Raw genomic sequence first — 19,479 nt, forward strand, 5'->3', positions numbered from 1 at the left:
ATCACAGCATCTTCTTCCTGTCGGTTAAATTTCGCATCTGTAGCACGTCATCTTCGTGGTGGAGCAATTTTAATGACTAGTAGTGTACATACGGCTTGAGCACTTCAAGCAGCTGGGTATATTTCGTTATACATTTATTTTTGTATGCAATTTGTAATCAACCATTCATCTAAGTTGGAGAGTAACGGATATATTCACAACACTAGAAGAGACAATGATCTGTATTACTCTTTAATGAATCTCGTTGACTGTCAGGAGAGACAGTAAATCACAACACTTAAAAGAAAGAAACAAAAGTTCAGCACCCGCGATGTTTCTCCGCCGACATGTGTACTTTAAAGAAGCGAGCCTGTTTAGGCTGAACTAATGACGAATCACTGTAAAAATGAGGTTGATAAAGTACTGGTGCTGCCAGCTCTCGAACTTTGCTTGAATCAAATATCTGAAAACGTATTTGACGTCAGAAACATATTTCAGCCCCTTATTTTTACTTGTTTGTTAACACTTGGTTTACAGGCACTCAACGGTTCAAACCCAACACAGGGGAGTATTTTCTATTGGCACCTATCTCGTGCGTATAAACAAGTGTTACTGTTGTATGTTATTTTTAATCACTGTAACCCTCTGTTAGATGATGATAATGGTGATATACTGATCTGGGCTCACGACAGCTAGGTACTTATCGCCAGTTCAAAGTTTTTATGAGACCACGCGTACAAAAACACTCTCTCTCTCTCTCTCTCTCTCTCTCTCTCTCTCTCTCTCTCTCTCTCTCTCTCACACACACACACACACACACACACACACACACACACACACACACGCACGCGAACATACTGCCTTCCCAAGTAAAGCGATAGGGTTAATTTCAACAAGAAATTTCAAGAAGAAAACATTAAGAATGAGTGCAGAAAGATATTTTAGAAGCAGCCTACCACCTTTCACGCGGAGCAGATGACTGGCTTGCAGGCAACATGCATTGCATACGAATGCCGCAGAGTGCCTACATCCTGTTGCCTCCCAGAAACATAATCGGTTATAACAGACGGCTTGCATCGGCAACAAGCTTAAGCGAACATTTTATTTAAAAAAAAAAAAAATCATTTCCCATGACGTGATCTATCATCCCAGGATGATTTTTGAAAAGGCTTTGAAATACCCTATATGAATTCCAAAACTTATGATAAAAAAGAGAATTTCAGGGAAACTATTTAACGCAGTACAGCATATAAATATGCTTTCTGATCATAGAGTGAAAAGGATAAACCAGCCACTCCACAGTACACTAAAACATATAGGCTATAAGGTTAGGCCGGAGTGATGACAGTACACAAGTTTATAAAGCCTTACTACACTCGTCATGTCGTTAACCAAAATAGAGAGCAGATCCTCACTTATACTTGTTATTGTCCTATTGTCAAGGTATAAATCTTAGTGCAGAATGAGACACGTATAGCACGGTCGATTTTACGGAAACTATTCGGTAAAAAAAATTGTTTTTTGTATTACTTGTAGCCTTATGTGTAAACTTCATGGTGAAGTGCTCATCTTTTCGCTAATGGTCATACTTCTTTCGATATTTTTATTTAAGTGCTACACTGCGTGAAAAACGAAACATTCGCAGTGAAAAATAGGGGTTACTGTACAAACACTATGGATTGATTGATGAGAGGATGCGGAACAAAAAGGATCTAAAGATGTCCGGAAGTGCGTTGTTTGCTTGCTAGAGACCATTTATTCAGTCACACAATGTTGCAGAGACTGCGGTCTAATACGCTCTGCACTATGCAGCCCCAGTTACAGTGGGTGTTGAAAATGGTTTCCAGTGGAGCTCAACGCATGCGTATACGTGGCATATGATGTTCTGTCTCACACGTTCACATCTGCCAGGCTGCATCCGAACAGTGTCAAAGGCAGTATGAATACATCGCTGAGTATTTCGGGTACGTGCTTCATGATTTCCTATTTCCTGAAGCGACCCTGTCTCAGCAAACGCCGAAACACTGTTGCAAACATTGAATGTTGTGATCGTTGCTGGCGGTGATTGGTCTCCTGATACAACCTTGCTGCCCGCCGCCCGTTGCCATTAGCCTTTCCGCAAGTAAACACCATTTCGGCAAGCTCTCGATTAGAATACGGAACCATGCTGTATCACATCAACTATAAGGTGAGTCAGCAACAGAAGTGAATCACACAACAATGCCAATTACTATGGCAGGAGAGGGTGCTAGGGCATGACGTATGAGGAATAGTACCTCCCTCTAGTAGGAAACCATGCATACTCTAACTGTGGCTGCGTGCTACACCGCGTATTAGACTGCAGTCTCTGTGACAAAATATGATTGAATAAATCGTCTCTAGCATGCAAACCATATATTTCCGGACATAAGTTCATAAGGCCATTTTTGTTCTGTACCCTCTCATTGATCAGTCGCTACATTCTTACACGGTGGAAAAAAAAATGGCTCTGAGCACTATGGGAGTTAACATCTGTGGTCATCTGTCCCCTAGAACTTAGAAACACTTACACCTAACTAACCTAAGGACATCACACACATCCATGCCCGAGGCAAGATTCGAACCTGCGACCGTAGCGGTCACGCGGTTCCAGACTGAAGCGCCTTTAACCGCACGGCCACACCGGCCGGCGGTGGAAAAAATCACCCTCTATATATTGCTATGTACAAAATTAGCTAGCATACAGAATTTTTCTTTAGACTTGGGAGGAGGTCACTATCTCTCTCCTTGTTGTTGTTGTGGTCTTCAGTCCTGAGACTGGTTTGATGCAGCTCTCCATGCTACTCTATCCTGTGCAAGCTTCTTCATCTCCCAGTACCTACCGCAACCTACATCCTTCTGAATCTGCTTAGTGCATTCATCTCTTGGTCTCCCTCTACGATTTTTACCCTCCACGCTGCCCTGCAATACTAAATTGGTGATCCCTTGTTGCCTCAGAACATGTCCTACCAACCGATCCCTTCTTCTAGTCAAGTTGTGCCACAAACTTCTCTTCTCCCCAATCCTATTCAATACCTCCTCATTTATGCGATCTACCCATCTTATCTTCAGCATTATTCTGTAGCACCACATTTCGAAAGCTTCTATTCTCTTCTTGTCCAAACTATTTATCGTCCACGTTTCACTTCCATACATGGCTACACACCATACAAATACTTTCAGAAACGATTTCCTGAGACTTAAATCTATACTCGATGTTAACAAATTTCTCTTCTTCAGAAACGCTTTCATTGCCATTGCCAGTTTACATTTTATATCCTTTCTACTTCGACCATCATCAGTTACTTTCCTCCCCAAATAGCAAAACTCCTTTACTACTTTAAGTGTCTCATTCCCTAATCTAATTCCCTCAGCATCACCCGACTTAATTCGACTGCATTCCATTATCCTCGTTTTGCTTTTGTTGATGTTCATCTTATATCCTCCTTTCAAGACACTATCCATTCCGTTCAACTGCTCTTCCAAGTCCTTTGCTGTCTCTGACAGAATTACAATGTCATTGGCGAACCTCAAAGTTTTTATTTCTTTTCCATGAATTTTAGTACCTACTCCGAATTTTTCTTTCGTTTCCTTTACTGCTTGCTGAATATTCTGATTGAATAACATCGGGGATAGGCTACAACCCTGTCTCACTCCCTTCCCAACCACTGCTTCCCTTTCATGTCCCTCGACTCTTATAACTGCCATCTGCTTTCTGTACAAATTGTAAATAGCCTTTCGCTCTCTGTATTTTACCCCTGCCACCTTTAGAATTTGAAAGAGAGTATTCCAGTCAACATTGTCAAAAGCTTTCTCTAAGTCTACAAATGCTAGAAACGTAGGTTTGCCTTTCCTTAATCTAGCTTCTAAGATAAGTCGTGGGGTCAGTATTGCCTCACGTGTTCCTATATTTCTACGGAATCCAAACTGATCTTCCCTGAGGTCGGCTTCTACCAGTTTTTCCATTCGTCTGTAAAGAATTCGCGTTAGTATTTTGCAGCCGTGACTTATTAAACTGATAGTTCGGTAATTTTCACATATGACAACACCTGCTTTCTTTGGGATTGGGATTATTATATTCTTCTTGAAGTCTGAGGGTATCTCGCCTGTCTCATACATCTTGCTCACCAGATACTAGAGTTTTGTCAAGACTGGCTCTCCCAAGGCTGTCAGTAGTTCTAATGGAATGTTGTCTACTACTCCCGGGGCCTTGTTTCGACTCAGGTCTTTCAGTGCTCTGTCAAACTCTTCACGCAGTATCATATCTTCCATTTCATCTTCATCTACATCCTCTTCCATTTCCATAATATTGTCCTCAAGTACATCGCCCTTGTATAGACCCTCTGTATACTCCTTCCATCTTTCTGCTTTCCCTTCTTTGTTTAGAACTGGGTTTCCATCCGAGCTCTGGATATTCATACAAGTGGTTCTCATTTCTCCAAAGGTCTCTTTAATTTTCTTGAAGGCAGTATCTATCTTACGCCTAGTGAGACAGCCTCTACATCCTTACATTTGTCCTCTAGCCATCCCTGCCTTGCCATTTTGCACTTGCTCTCGATCTTTTTTTGAGGCATTTGTATTCCTTTTTGCCTGCTTCATTAACTGCATTTTTATGTTTTCTCCTTTCATCAATTATATTCAATATCTCTTCTGTTACCCAAGGATTTCTATTAGCCTTCGTCTTTTTACCTACTTGATCCTCTGCTACCTTCACTATTTCATCTCTCAGAGCTACCCATTCTTCTTCTACTGTATTTCTTTCCCCTGTTCTTGTCAATCGTTCGCTAATGCTCTCCATGAAGCTCTCTACAACCTCTGGTTCTTTCAGTTTATCCAGGTCCCATCTCCTCAATTTCCCATCTTTTTGCAGTTTCTTCAGTTTTAATCTGCAGTTCACAACCAATAGATTGTGGTCAGAGTCCACATCTGCCCCTGGAAATGTCTTACAATTTAAAACCTGGTTCCTAAATCTCTGTCTTACCATTATATAATCTATCTGAAACCTGTCAGTATCTCCAGGCTTCTTCCATGTATACAACCTTCTTTTATGATTCTTGAACCAAGTGTTAGCTATGATTAAGTTGTGCTCTGTGCAAAATTCCACCAGGCGGCTTCCTCTTTCATTTCTTACCCCCAATCCATATTCACCTACGACGTTTCCTTCTCTTCCTTTTCCTACTATCGAATTCCAGTCATCCATGACTATTAAATTTTCGTCTCCCTTCGCTATCTGAATAATTTCTTTGATTTCATCATACATTTCTTCAATTTCTTCGTCATCTGCAGAGCTAGTTGGCATATAAACTTGTACTACTGTGGTAGGCGTGGGGTTCGTATCTATTTTGGCCACAATAATGCGTTCAGTATGCTGTTTGTAGTAGCTTACCCGCATTCCTATTTTCCTATTCATTATTAGACCTACTCCTGCATTACCCCTATTTGATTTTGTGTTTAGTAGTCACCTGACCAGAAGTCTTGTCCCTCCTGTCACCGAACTTCACTAATTCCCACTATATCTAACTTTAACCTATCCATTTTCCTTTTTAAATTTTCTAACGTACCTGCCCAATTAAGGGATCCGACATACCACGCTCCGATCCATAGAACGCCAGTTTTCTTTCTCCCGCCCGGAAATCCGAAGGGGGGACTATTTTACCTCCATAATATTTACCCAAGAGGACGCCATCATCATTTAACCATACAGTAAAGCTGCATGCCCTCGGGAAAAATTACGGCTGAAGTTTCCGCCTGCTTTCAGCGGTTCGCAGTACCAGCACAGCAAGGCTGTTTTGGTTAATGTTACAAGGCCAGATGAGTCAATCATCCAGACTGTTGCCCCTGCAACTACTGAAAAGGGTGCTGCCCCTCTTCAGGAACCACACGTTTGTCTGGCCTCTCAATAGTTACCCCTCCGTTGTGGTTGCACCTACGGTACGGCTATCTGTATCGCTGAGGTACGCAAGCCTCCCCACCAACGGCTAGGTCCATGGTTCATGGGGGGGGGGGGGGGGGTAGATCTCTCTCCTATCTCGAGAGAATAGATGGTATGTAGCTATTCGCTTTTTTGTAAGCTATTGCTCTCACTGGTCGTCAGCTGTGTATTTAATGGGACACCAGGACTCTGTTGCAATAGCTATTGGAAGAAGAATTTGTGCAAATCATGCTGTATTTTGGCAAAAGAAGAATGATTAGACCTGTCATCAAGAGAAATATAACCGTTAGTCATAAATGATGTTGCATCTTCAAATCAGAAAAGATTAACAATTCATACAAAAATAAATCCCCAATTGAGTTGCAATTTTGACAGAATCTCCGTAATCGATCAAATTTTTGATGATAAAGGGCTGGTATGGAAACTTACCAAAGGATTTTCTTCCTGTTCTTCATCCGAGAAATCTGAAAATAATGAAGAGTTTCCCCTTCAGGAAGAGCGAAGCGCAACGCCAGTTGCTGGTTATTCACCTACGGCACATCCCAGTTGCTGGTTACTCACCTACGACTTGTCAAACTGACAATGTCATCTGCAAATAAAAGAGTTATTATTGAGAAAAAATAAACACGTGATCCATTGCACAACACTATGGTCAGTGCGTGTGTGTATTGTGTATTAAACTGGGGACCTAGAAACATCGGAGAAGCTTCGTCCTGCTGTAGTGCTCAGCGGTTCACAACCCCACAACACGCCACAACAGTCCACCCAAGCGGATTCGTGCCAGGGACGGGCACGCCCTCCCACTCGGGAAGCAGCGCGTTATACAGCACGGCTAACCGGGCGGGCACAAGGTCAGTGTACCACCAGGAGCTGAGAATAATGGGTGCAACTGGACTATGGAAGCTAGCCAGTTGTGCCTTGTGAGGGAAGAATCTACGTCACCCGAAAAATATTTTCATGGTTGCATGGCTGCCTTTGTCAGCAATACATTTCAGCAAATTAAATACATCACCACAACCTTTCAGGGTACTTTCGAAACGATACCGAGCATATTCTTCATTTCTGTAGTCTGTTGCATAATTAGTTTATTGATGCTAATACAGCGTGTGCAACCACTGAAATGCTTTTTCTCGTCACTACGAACCAATTACAATATTTTCAGGCTTTGGAGTTCCTCGACCTGTTTCTGGCTTACAGTGAAGATGTGCGTGCATGTAGTATAATGTCTCTTATCACACCGATATCCAAGCAATCACAGTGATAATTATATAATTCAGATTTTGGACGCTTTTTACCAGAAGCAGAGAGGGGATACACCTGGGGAAATTCACACTTTTCGCATTTTTGTATCATCGCACAATTACACCAGCATTATAGGTAGCACAAAGACAACCTTGTTTCACTTTATAGTATTTAAAATTTCCTGCCTTCACTCTTGATCACATGATTTTATTACATTCCTTACTATTTCACTAACTCCACGGTGAATCGTCTTCCACTCTTGCGATCTGAAGACATTGTGGAGGCAGAAGATATACACTGATGTGCTCTATTTGCGAGTGGGACAGGTAAAGAAATGACTGGTAGGTACAAGGGCAAGGTAACGCCGCCACCCGCAATACGAGGGCTTGCTGAGTATGTACGCTGATGAGCCAAAAAATTATGATCGCCTGCTTAATAGCTTGTTTGTGCATCTTTGGAACGAAATATATCACCTATTCTGCGTATCAGGGATCCGACAGTTTGTTGGTAGGTTGGTGGAGGTTGTGACATTAGATATCTACGCACAGGTCATGTAATTCGTGTAAAAAGGGCCGCTAAAATGCGTACGAGGTGATGGCGTCCCATATCGATCCAGATGGGCTCCATAGGATTTACGTCAGGCGAATTCGGTGGCCGAGATTTCAACGTGAGTTCACTATAATGCTCCTCAAACCACTCTGAGATACAGACAATTATACTGCTGAAAGATGATATTGGGGAAGACATCAAGGAATGCAGGTGTCTCGCAGTGTCAGAGTGTACTCTATTACTAATTACCACAGGAACCATGCAAGCGCAGGACATTGCCTCCCATAGCATAGCATTGCTCCCACCAGCCCGCGTCGGTTTTCATGTTACACGTTTCGTTCCGCCATTCACCTGGATTACGGCTTTTGTAGATACGACCCTCGACCTAGTGCAGCCAAAATGTGATTCACCGGAACAGAGGGAACGTGTCAGTTGATCGACGGTTGAACCCCGATGGTCCCCTGCTCACTACAGTCGTAATTGACGATGTCGTTGTGTCAACATATGATCGCGTAGGGGTGGTCTGCTGGTGCTCCGAAACACTTGTCCGTGCAGCAGCATTTCGCTCTTTCGGCAAGGACGCCAGAGATCACCGTCTCTCCTACTTTACATAGCAGACAAGCCTCCGAATCCCACGATTTGTGAAGAGTCCTGGACGTCCAACCGCTTAGCGCCTAGGGGCCATTTCACTGTGCTTCTACCTCTTTCCGTAGATGCTCACGACAGAACCACGTGAACATTCGCCAGCTTCGCCGTTTTCGCGATAAGCGTTCACAGCTCTGCGTAGCAATAATGTGCCCTTCGACAAAGTCGTTTACCTCAATGAATTTCCCCATTTGCAGCCCATATCTCCGTTGGGGTGATCCCTTGTCCATGTCTGCTCCGCTAACACACTTTTGTTGCCGCGTCTCGTGCCCCCAACGCCACTATGCGGCATTTAGTGTCGCGGTGGGCAGGGGTATTAATGTTTTGGATCATCAGTGTAATCCCAGCAGTTAACGGCTCACCAAACATTGAAAGGCGCATTTTTGTTGACAAAACAAAAACGACAACGAAGCAAAACAGCAAAACTATAGAGATATGAATAACTGAAAAATATAATGTACGAGGGTCACTCCAAAAGAAATGCACACTATTTTTTTTAAATCCATCTTTTATTCTAGATGTTTGAAACTTTGAAATTTTAACAGTGTGTAGATATATCCTTTAGGAACAATATTTTCATTTCTCCACGTAATTTTCATCTCTCTCAACTGCCTTACGCCATCTTGGAACCACCGCCTGTATACCCGCACGGAAAGGACCAACCTGTTGGACCCACTGTTTGGCAGCGTGCACGAGGGAGTCATCATCTTCAAACCTTGTGCGACGAAGAGAGTCTTTCAGTTTCCCAAAGAGATCATAGTCAGATGAAGCCAGGTCAGGACTGTAAGGCGGGTGTTTCAGTGTTGTCCATCCGAGTTTTGCGATCACTTCCATCGTTCTCTTATTGACACGTGGCCGTGCATTGTGCAACAGCAAAACATCCTGCTTTTGCCGATGTGGTCGAACACGACTCAGTCGAGCTTGAAGTTTCTCCAGTGTCGTCACATATGCATCATAATTTATGGTGGTTCCACTTGGCATGATGTCCACAAGCAAGAGTCCTTCGGAATCGAAAAACACAGTAGCCATAACTTTTCCAGCAGAAGGTGTGGTTTTGAATTCTTTTTTCTTGGGTGAATTTGCATGATGCCACTCCATTGATTTCTTCTTCGTTTCTGGTGAGAAATGATGGAGCCATGTTTTATCACGTGTCACAATTCTTCCAAGAAATTCATCTCCAACATTCTCGTACTGTTCCAAATGTTCGCTGAATACCGTTTTTCTTGTACTTTGAGAGCCACTTCAACATCCTGGGAACCCACTTGGCACAAACCTTTTTTAACGCCAACACTTCCAGTATTCTGCAGATACTTCCTTCCCCTGTCCCAACGTAGCGTGACAATTCGTTCACTGTGATGCGTCTGTCAGCAGTCACCAATCCGTTAACTCTCTGCGCATTGTCTGGAGTGTGTACAGTACGTGGCCTGCCGCTACGAGGACAATCCTCAATATTGCCGTGCCCGCTTTCATCACATAACCTGCTTGACCACCGAATAACTGTACTGCGATCGACAGCAGCATCTCCATACAGCTTTTTCGAGCTCATGTGGATGTTTCCCACTGTCTCGTTTCCACAGTACAGGAATTCTATGACAGCACGTTGCTTCCCGCGAACGTCAAGTGTAGCAGCCATCTTGAAGACATGCTGCGACAGCGCCACTCACGGGAACATGTTGAACTAAGTTTGAAAACATGCGAGAAGGATGTTTCTACACACTGTAAAACTTTCACAGATGCAGAATGAAAACTGTATTTTTACAAAAGTAGTGTGCATTTCTTTTGGAGTGACCCTCGTACTAATAAAAAAACGAGAACTTAAATGGTGAAAATGAAACACTACTTCATGGCTATAATGTTCAGTAGTAAGGCAACTACCACTGCCTACATGCGCGGTGCCGAAGGGGGCACATGTCAAGACTGCTTTCCCGCTCGCCGCCTCACGTCTACCACAGTGACAGCGAGACACGCGGCGCCAGATGATGTGACTTGGCGACATGGCGTAGGCGCGAGTCGCGTCACCATCGCGTTGCGTCCCCATTTCCACGGTTCCACTTGAACCTGTTAACAAGTTACAAAAATGCACACTGCCCTGCGCCGCGCCGCGCCACACACTCTAACGCGTCTGAATTGAATTTGCGCCTACCGTAAAATGCACTCAGCTAAAATGAGACTTAGGGTGATTCGTTGGCAACAGACTTACACGTTTGGCATGTGTGTGTGAGGGGGGATGGGGAGGGGGAGAGGGGAGGGGGGGGGGGAGAGGAAGGTAAACTCGACAGAGTTCGATACCATGTGTTAGTGCACAATGCTTTATTCAGAGGCCTGGATATGCCACGCCAAATAATAGACTCCAGCGTGCGCAGCTTATTGTCTCTCATTGTCAACCACCCTTTCCTGCGCGTCAACAGTGAGACGACAGCCTGAAGCGAAATGGCGGGCCGTGTCATCTGCAGGCCTCGTGGGCTGCTTGGTGTGCTTCCTCATTGTCCCTGACTACCGCGCGCCTGATACCCAGCAAAATGATACTTGTGTTTCTTGTTGTTTTTTTTTATTTACTGGGTTCGTTTGTTGCAACGCTTATAGTGCATTAAGGGTATCCCGATTTTTGAGAAACGTCTTGCTTTGATGATGCCCTATCTGCTTCATTGTCTTCAGGATCGCAGGTAGAAGTAGTTCTGCAGTTGAGGCAGTGTATCCATTCGGGAGGCGAAATTTTAAGATATGGTCGGAGAGCATTACTGCCGACCGGTGCGACGGAGCGGTTCTAGGCGCTACAGTCTGGAACCGCGCGACCGCTACGGTCGCAGGTTCGAATCCTGCCTCGTGCATGGATGTGTGTGATGTCCTTAGGTTAGTTAGGTTTAAGTACTTCTAAGTTCTACGGGACTGATGACCTCAGAAGTTAAGTTCCATAGTGCTCAAAGCCATTTGCACCATTTTTAGAACATTACTGAATAGCTTCATATTAATACTGACCAGTAGACTGGCTACGTACGAGCGTTATCTTTAACGAGCAACCGATACCAGATTATCAGTCTTCTTCTGGTGGAACTTGCACGTAACGACCTATTACAGTTCACAACACTACACTGGCGTATTTCAAGAATTTTTCTCACATATACTAATCACACAATAACGTCTTACAACACGAATAAAAATAACAGTTTCCATTTTTAAAATGTAAGTAACAGCTTCACAAACGATTATGATACCAAAATTACCATACATTTAGTCGAGTTGATCAGAGGAATAGTCAAAATTGTTACAAATACGTCGCAAATACAAAATACTGAATGTTCCTGAAAAACATTTATGGATGTACATAGTCACCAGCTACTACGTTTATAGATAGCTCTGCGCCACCACTTTCAACTAAGAAGGAATTAGATACAGTTTTCTGTCTTCAAGATACATATATCTTTTTTAATTTCCGTAAGTCGTCTGGAAGAGAGACCTATTCACCGAGAGATGAATGGTCAACCGGCGCGTAAAACTGCTTATCGAACACCGCCTTTAAGCATTTACAAATTATGCACCGAGTAATTAACGAACTCCACGACTGCCACCGGACTCAATACGATGTGGTGATGGGTTTTTGCTGCGTGATAATGCATCCCGCCGATGGGCAGTAGACGCTTCGCAGGTCGTTGGTCAGTCACGGATTACCGTTATCAGCCATTTATAAACCATTTCCCGATTAAAAAGACAGCCAGACAATAAATGAAACAGAGTATGAAACTATGGTTTCAATGTGGTAATCAAGAACAGAAAGGAGGTGGATTTGTACCCATAGACGAAAATAGATAACTTACTTTTATTTAACTTTTTCATTTTCCTAACTCTTGAATATGTACAAACTTCATGTTGAGCTATAACTGTTCTATGCGTGACTGCTGTTTGCCGCAACCACAGTGTCAGATACGTATCTCAAACATTTCCTTCATTTAATATGGCATGAAATAACATACCTATTCAAATCCACAGAAAGTTACAAAGTATGCTTATCACAAAAAAAACTTGCTATAATGGTAATATGTAATGTACATAAACGAAATTTTTTTCCAACTCTTCAACAGCTAGCCGTGTTAAGAACAGTTTCGCCGGCCGCGGTGGTCTAGCGGTTCCAGGTGCGCAGTTCGGAACCGCGCGACTGCTACGGTCGCAGGTTCGAATCCTGCCTCGGGCATGGATGTGTGTGATGTCCTTAGGTTAGTTAGGTTTAAGTAGTTCTAAGTTCTAGGGGACTGATGACCACAGTAGTTAAGTCCCATAGTGCTCAGAGCCATTTGAACCATTTTAAGAACAGTTTCACGTTATAGTTGTTCGCCTAGAAGTTTGATATTAGGAACTGATTAAACATTCGTAAGCGCCAGTGCCATTAACAGGTGTAATACTAGTAATTGAGATCATTTCGTTAATGAATGATTTATCCGTAGTATAGAGAGGAGAAAAATATGTTGATATGAAAATATCTAACCATGATATGGGATAATGTTTGCTGACTGCCAATACCAGCACTTTTCAAAGGAAACAGAAATCGTTTCTACTTGTCAACTGCTTCCACACTGCACAGGAAGTTTTGAGTAAATAGTATGGTAATGTGTGAGTGTTTTAGTAAATGTAAGGTTAGACTCAGTTCAATAAAAATACACAAAAGACCCACCTAATAGTTATTACGATATTCACTTGGAGAATATATGTTACTTTGGAATGTAAGCTGTGTTAATGTCATTTATGTGGTTCTTATGGTCTTATCGTAAAACAAAGAGGCAGCAGAACAGTTTAATAGTCTCGAATTTCCCAGATGCTTTTCTTTGCGGGATCAGTGCTATGCGAACCTAATGGAGGTTTACAGAGAGTCTGTGTAACATACATGTAGTGGCTAAAGCTGCCAGTTATACCTCCACATTCATATTTTTTAATTCCATCTAATTGTGGGTGCAGTGCTCCTTCGCGAACACTAGACAAACTGTGCTAAAAACAGGTCGCCGCAGAAATAGTACACACTCTCCTTTGCTTATGCAAGACAATGTATCAGGATCTTCCAATAAGTTGTCATCCCACTTTCGCTTATTGTGTGTCTTTGGTTCACTCACACGACATTCCCCTTCAAATGGTTGGTTGATTGATTTGGGGGAAGGGACCACCCAGCGAAGTCATTGGTCCCATTGGATTGGGCAGGGATGGGGAAGGAAGTCGACCGTACCCTTTCAAAGGAACCATCCCAGCATTCCCTGAAGCGATTTAGGGTTTGAACCGCCGTCCTCCCGAATGCGAGTCCAGTGTTCAAATCACCGCGCCACGTCGCTAGGTCCCTTCAAATGCTTTAAGCGGTATTTCACCTACACGACTCAGTCCAAAGACGTATTACAAATGCTGAACTAAATACTACAGGCTCTTTTTAGATGTATATAGAAACTTTTTCCACTCCGCGCTTTTTACACACCACCCATTATATAATGATAACTGGTTTCTGTATAAAGCGTGAGTAAAAAAAGCACTTTACAGCATTGTAATGATAGAGAAATTTATTGAGATAAGTTTCAGAATCGGTAGATGTGCCATATCTTATCAAATAAGCTCAAGTTACATATAAAAGTGTCACTTGAGTGTCAAAAGACGTCTCTGATGAACACTCGTCGTCGAGTACAACAGACTGGGTTTTATAACTAAGAAGTCTTCGAACCACTCTCAGATCTGTGAACGTATCCCATATGCTCCTACCTTATGTAAAAACCTGTAATAGGGCGCCGTGTCAAACGCTTAGAAAATTTAGAAATATGGAATCTGCCTGGTGCTCTTCATCATAATTCGCGGTATGTCACGTAAGAAACGGTCAAGCTGACTTTCGCACTAGCGATACTTTCTAAAACCTTGATGGTCGTGGGTATAAGCTTCTCGGTCTCAACAGAGTGTATCATATTCGAACTGAGAATATGCTCAAGGATTTTGCAGCAAACAGATGTTAGGTATACTGATCTGCACTTTTGGCGCTCCGTTCTTATACGCAGGAGTCATCTGAACTTTTTTCCAGTCGCCTGGCACTTCGCGCTATCCTAGAGCTTCACGATAAATGCAAGATTAGTAAAGAACAAATGCGCAGAATACTCTTTGAAAAACCGAATTGGGATTCCATCAGGATCTGGTGACTTATTGGTTTCAAACTCCTTCAGTAATTCACCGGTAATCAATTTCTTCCCACACTCGTTGCAGCACATCGGGCAAAACTTGTGTGACGGCGGCGTAGATTAGATTTTTCAGGCCAGTTAAATTGTTTGGCAGGGAAGGAACATACACAGAGTCTTTAATGAAACTCCAGAGAAAGAAATCCAGTGGTGTTAAGTCTGGGGAGCGAGTTGGCCATGCGATTGGTCCTTCACAGCCAGTCAACCGACCTGTGAAGTGCTTAGCCGGCCGGGATGGCCGAGCAGTTCTAGGCTCTACAGTTTAGAACCACGCGACCGCTACGGTGGCAGGTTCGAATCCTGCCTCGGGCATGGATGTGTGTGATGTCCTTAGGTTGGTTAGGTTTATGTAGTTAAAAGTTCTAGGGGACTGATGACCTCAGATGTCAAGTCCCATAGTGCTCAGAGCCATTTGAACCCATTTCTTGAAGCGCTTATCGAGGAAATCTCAAACTTCCGTGAGGAAATGAGGTGGTGCACCGTCTTGCTGGTTCTAAAGCATCCAATCTCGGTCATCTTCATTGATCTGTTCACCATGAAGAAGAAAGGGCCATTCGCTTTGAATTTGCTAAGGGCAAAAAACACATTAACTTTTGGGGGCAGTAATGAACGCGTTCCCGCGTTACATGTGGATTTTTGAACCCCTTTTCCTGGAGTTGTGTGTGTTCATCACATCACTGAAATGAAATGCTGACTCTTCCCTGAAGACTACTGTGTTCAGGAATGTCTCGTCGTGCGCTATCCGATGCAACATTTCCGCAGGGAATTCCCCACGAGCAACCTTATCTCATTAATAATGTGCTGCGCCGTTGTGGATCTGTGTGGTTTCAAGTGTAAATTTGTAGACAATACTCGTCAACAGTCGTGCAGTTTGAACTGAGAGTGTGGAACCAGACATCTTTAACTGCCAATTTAGGTACTTTTTAGACGAACTTTAATTGAGGTAGGCATGTCATTTTCCGACAGAAGCAGTCTTGTTTCAAATATTTGTCATCCTGTTTTAGGCAACAGTTTCTTATTACTGACTGGTCACCCAGAACGATCAGACCAGAACTGTCAAAGACTACGAGACACGTTGCTATATTTTTCAGCAGACGCAGAGACATACAGTGATCGCTGGAACATTATGACCACCTGTCTAACAGCCGGTATGTCATTTCTGTCACGGATGATGGCGGCGACACTTCGTGGTAGGACATGGAAGCAATGAGGCCTTGGTAGGTCGTTTGAGGGAGTTGGCACCACATTGCACATACAAGTCACCTGATGTCCATAAATTCCGCGGAGGGGGGCGATGAGGCTGACGCCACGTTCAGTCACATCGCAGATGTGGTCGATGGGGCTCAGACCTGGCGAGTTGGGGGATGGGCCAGTGCATCAATTGGAACTCGCAAATGTGTTTCTTGAACGATTCCACCACACTCCTGACTTTGTAAAATGGCGCATTATCTTGTTTAAAAATGCCACTGCTCTCGGGAAACATGATCGTCATGAAGGAGCTTATGTAGGCCCATTGCGCTTTGTGTGCTCAGACACACTTTGGTTATGTTCTTCACGGGTATGCTGCCAGATATAATCGCCTTTAATACACGATATTTCGGCGATCCATCTGACCGCCATTTTCAGGTGCGATCGTTGAGACAGTCACGCCTGAACTGAATGAACATCCGAAACGGCGGCCCCTTTAAACCCCGGGTTCCAGGTCACTGCACCTGCGCGAGAAGCGGAAGAGCTCCATCCTGGGAAGCGAAGAATTGCAGCGCCGCCGGCGGTAGAAACGGGCGAAAGCAATAAATCGCAAATTAATTTTAGTACACAAAAAAGAAAATAGTTCCTTGGGACATGACATATATTATAAACAAGGTCATTTTGTTCGGGATACCTCATCACATAGCTATTATAATTTAAAAAGGGTGTAACTCACACACAAATTTTTGTGTAGAATCTGACAGGCATTCGGTGAGACCCTGGGGCTTTGTTGACTTTCAGTAATTTCAGCTGCTTCTCAACGCCACTGACGCACATGTGTGTATCATTCATTTCTGCTGTTGCTTTGTTATCACGAATTTCGATTTATTTGTCATCCACGAGAGTCTGGACACTAACTTTTTCCGGGTTTTGTAAGAAGTGTTTCGGCAAGAAAGGAGGCATTGAGGCCTTCACGTATTGTCCTTTGCCATTCTGTCTATAGATTTATATTTGTCTTAAATCTATCGTGCAGTCAGTGAGCCACAAGAAATTGTTTTCCACAGCTGAACGTCATCAACACCACCACCACCACCACCACCACCATCTTCTTCTTCTTCTTCTTCTTCACTTCAAGCCTTAGGCTTGTTATGGAAGCCTGTTATGGAAGCCATCGCTTCATGGTCTTCCTTGACTTCTTCTCCCTCCCGACTGATTTAAATTTTTGTATTTGGAGAGGTAATCCTCTTCCACTCACTCTTTGGAGGTGTTCACTCCAGGTACTCTTAATTTTTGTATTTTATTGAAGATTTTAAATACATGGGTTGGATAAAAAGTAATAGTAACGCTGATACACTGAAGTGCCAAAGAAATTGGTATAGGCGTGCGTATTCAAATACAGAGATATGTGAACAGGCAGAATACGGCGCTGCGGTCGCCAACGCCTACAAAAGACAACAAGTGTCTGGCGCAGTTGTCAGATCGGTTACTGCTGCTACAATGGCTGGTTGTCAAGATTTAAGTGAGTTTGAACATGGTATAATAGTCGGCGCACGAGCGATGTGACACAGCATCTACGAGGTAGCGATGAAGTGGGGATATTCCCGTACTACCATTTCACGTGTTACCGTGAATATCAGGAATCCGGTAAAACATCAAATATCCGCCATCGCTGCGGCCGGAAAAACATCCTGCAATAACGGGACCAACGATGACCGAAGAGAATCGTTCAACATCATAGAAATGCAACCCTCCCGCAAGTAGCTGCAAATTTCATCAACGAGTGTCAGAGTGCGAACCATTCAACGAAACATCATCGATATGGGCTTTTGGAGCCAAAGATCCACTCGTATACCGTTGGTGACTGCACGATACAAAGCTTTACGCCTCACTTTGGGAAATCAACACCGACATTGGACTGTTGATGACTGCTCTGGTCAGACGAGTCTCGTTTCAAATTTTATCGAGCGGATGGATGTGTATGGGTATGGATACAACCTCAAGAATCCATGGACCATGCATGTCAGCAGGTGACTGCTCAAGCTGGTGGAGGCTCTGTAATGATGTGGGGCGTGTGCAGTTGTAGTTATACCGGATCCGTGATACGTCTAGGTACTACTCTGACAGGTGACACGTACGTAAGCATCTTGTCTGTTCACCTGCATCCATTCATTTTCACTGTACGTTCCGACGGACGTAAACAATTCCAGCAGGACAATGCGAGACCCTACACGTCCAGTGGCTCCAGGAACACTCTTCTGAGTTTAAACACTTTCTCTGACCACCAAACTCCGCAGACATGAAAATTATTGAGCATATCTGGGATGCCTAGCAACGTACTGTTCAGAACCGGTCTCCACCCTCTCGTACTCTTACGAATTTATGGACAGCCCCGGAATGTTCATGCTGTCAGTTCCCTCCGGCACTATCTCAGACATTAGTCGAGTCCATGTCACGTCTTGTTGCGGCACTTCTGCTTGCTCGTGGGGGCGTTTGTCAGGTGTACCAGTTCCTTTGGCTCTTCTGTGTACAATTCATACCAGATTGTGTTGAGAGACGTTCACCATATTACATGCCCTCAATATAATGGCCCAGCATATCGATCATATTCTCCACCACATGGAAGGTGCATGTGCCCTCAGCGTATCCATGTTTGCCGACGTCTCGCAAAGACCATCCCATGACACGGATAATGTCTTTTCTTGTGCTGTAGCGCGTAACATGAAGAGTTTTCTTCATTTCGCCGAATAGGTCATAACCACAAGGGCTCATATTGGGTCAATAAGGCGGATGTTCCACTGTCTCACACTCCCACACAAGAAGGAGCTCCTGCACGTGTTTCTTTGTGTGGTATCGTGCATTGTCACGAAGTATGATGGGATGTAGGTTATCTGCGATCCACATGCAGCAGGGGGGTCCGCAGCTCAATTGTCATATAGTCCATGGGGCTTCATTCCAAGTGGGGCCAATCTCGAATGACATACTTGCCAGCACGAAACACTTTCACCCATTCGCCACTGTACACTATGGCAATGTTGCGTAACGCCATCCCTGAAAACACTGTTGTGCGCTCAGACCACATGCCTTTTAATCTTGCCGGCTGGTGTGGCCGTGCGGTTCTAGGTGCTTCAGTCTGGAACCGCGTGACCGCTACGGTCGCAGGTTCGAATCCTGCCTCGGGCATGGATGTGTGTGATGTCCTTAGGTTACTTAGGTTTAAGTAGTTCTAAGTTCTAGGGGACTGATGAACTCAGCAGTTAAGTCCCATAGTGCTCAGAGCCATTTGAACCATTTTGAACCTTCTAATCTTCATCGATGGATATCATTCCTGTTCTCTAAACGTATCGTTAGGACACTTGAACTGGTCGCCCGCACTTTCGGACAGTGTACATTGCAGCTGACTCAAATACAGCTGTTGGCACTCACTGCACTACTTAAATTGAGCTTATGCTATCAGCTACAGGCAGCGCACCTGCCATTATGCCCACCCTTCGTGTTGTGGCAGTGTTGTCCAACTTTTTATCCAACCCTAGTATAATCAACTCTTCTCAAATTTCCGAATTTAGATCCTTGTCAGCTGTGGTGCATCTCTTTGCAGCTCTTAGAAACCTTGCCTATGTTGCTTGTACTCTGTAACTTTCTTGACGTTTACTTATAACCTACGACCGAAAGCGAAACATTCCTGTTTGCATGCTTATGATCCCAGATGCCACACCGTAACTATGCCAAGTCAACACCTGGTAC

General features: G+C 43.9%; 1 protein-coding gene across 1 annotated transcript in view; it reads left to right on the forward strand.

Moving 5' to 3' along the window:
* The window catches only part of LOC126481786 (sodium channel protein Nach-like), a 130,537-nt gene that overhangs the window by 99,692 nt on the left and 11,366 nt on the right, over positions 1-19,479 (forward strand). The gene's annotated exons all lie outside the window — the stretch shown is intronic.

This window comes from Schistocerca serialis, chromosome 1 (assembly GCF_023864345.2).
Source record: "Schistocerca serialis cubense isolate TAMUIC-IGC-003099 chromosome 1, iqSchSeri2.2, whole genome shotgun sequence".
NCBI lineage: Eukaryota > Metazoa > Arthropoda > Insecta > Orthoptera > Acrididae > Schistocerca > Schistocerca serialis.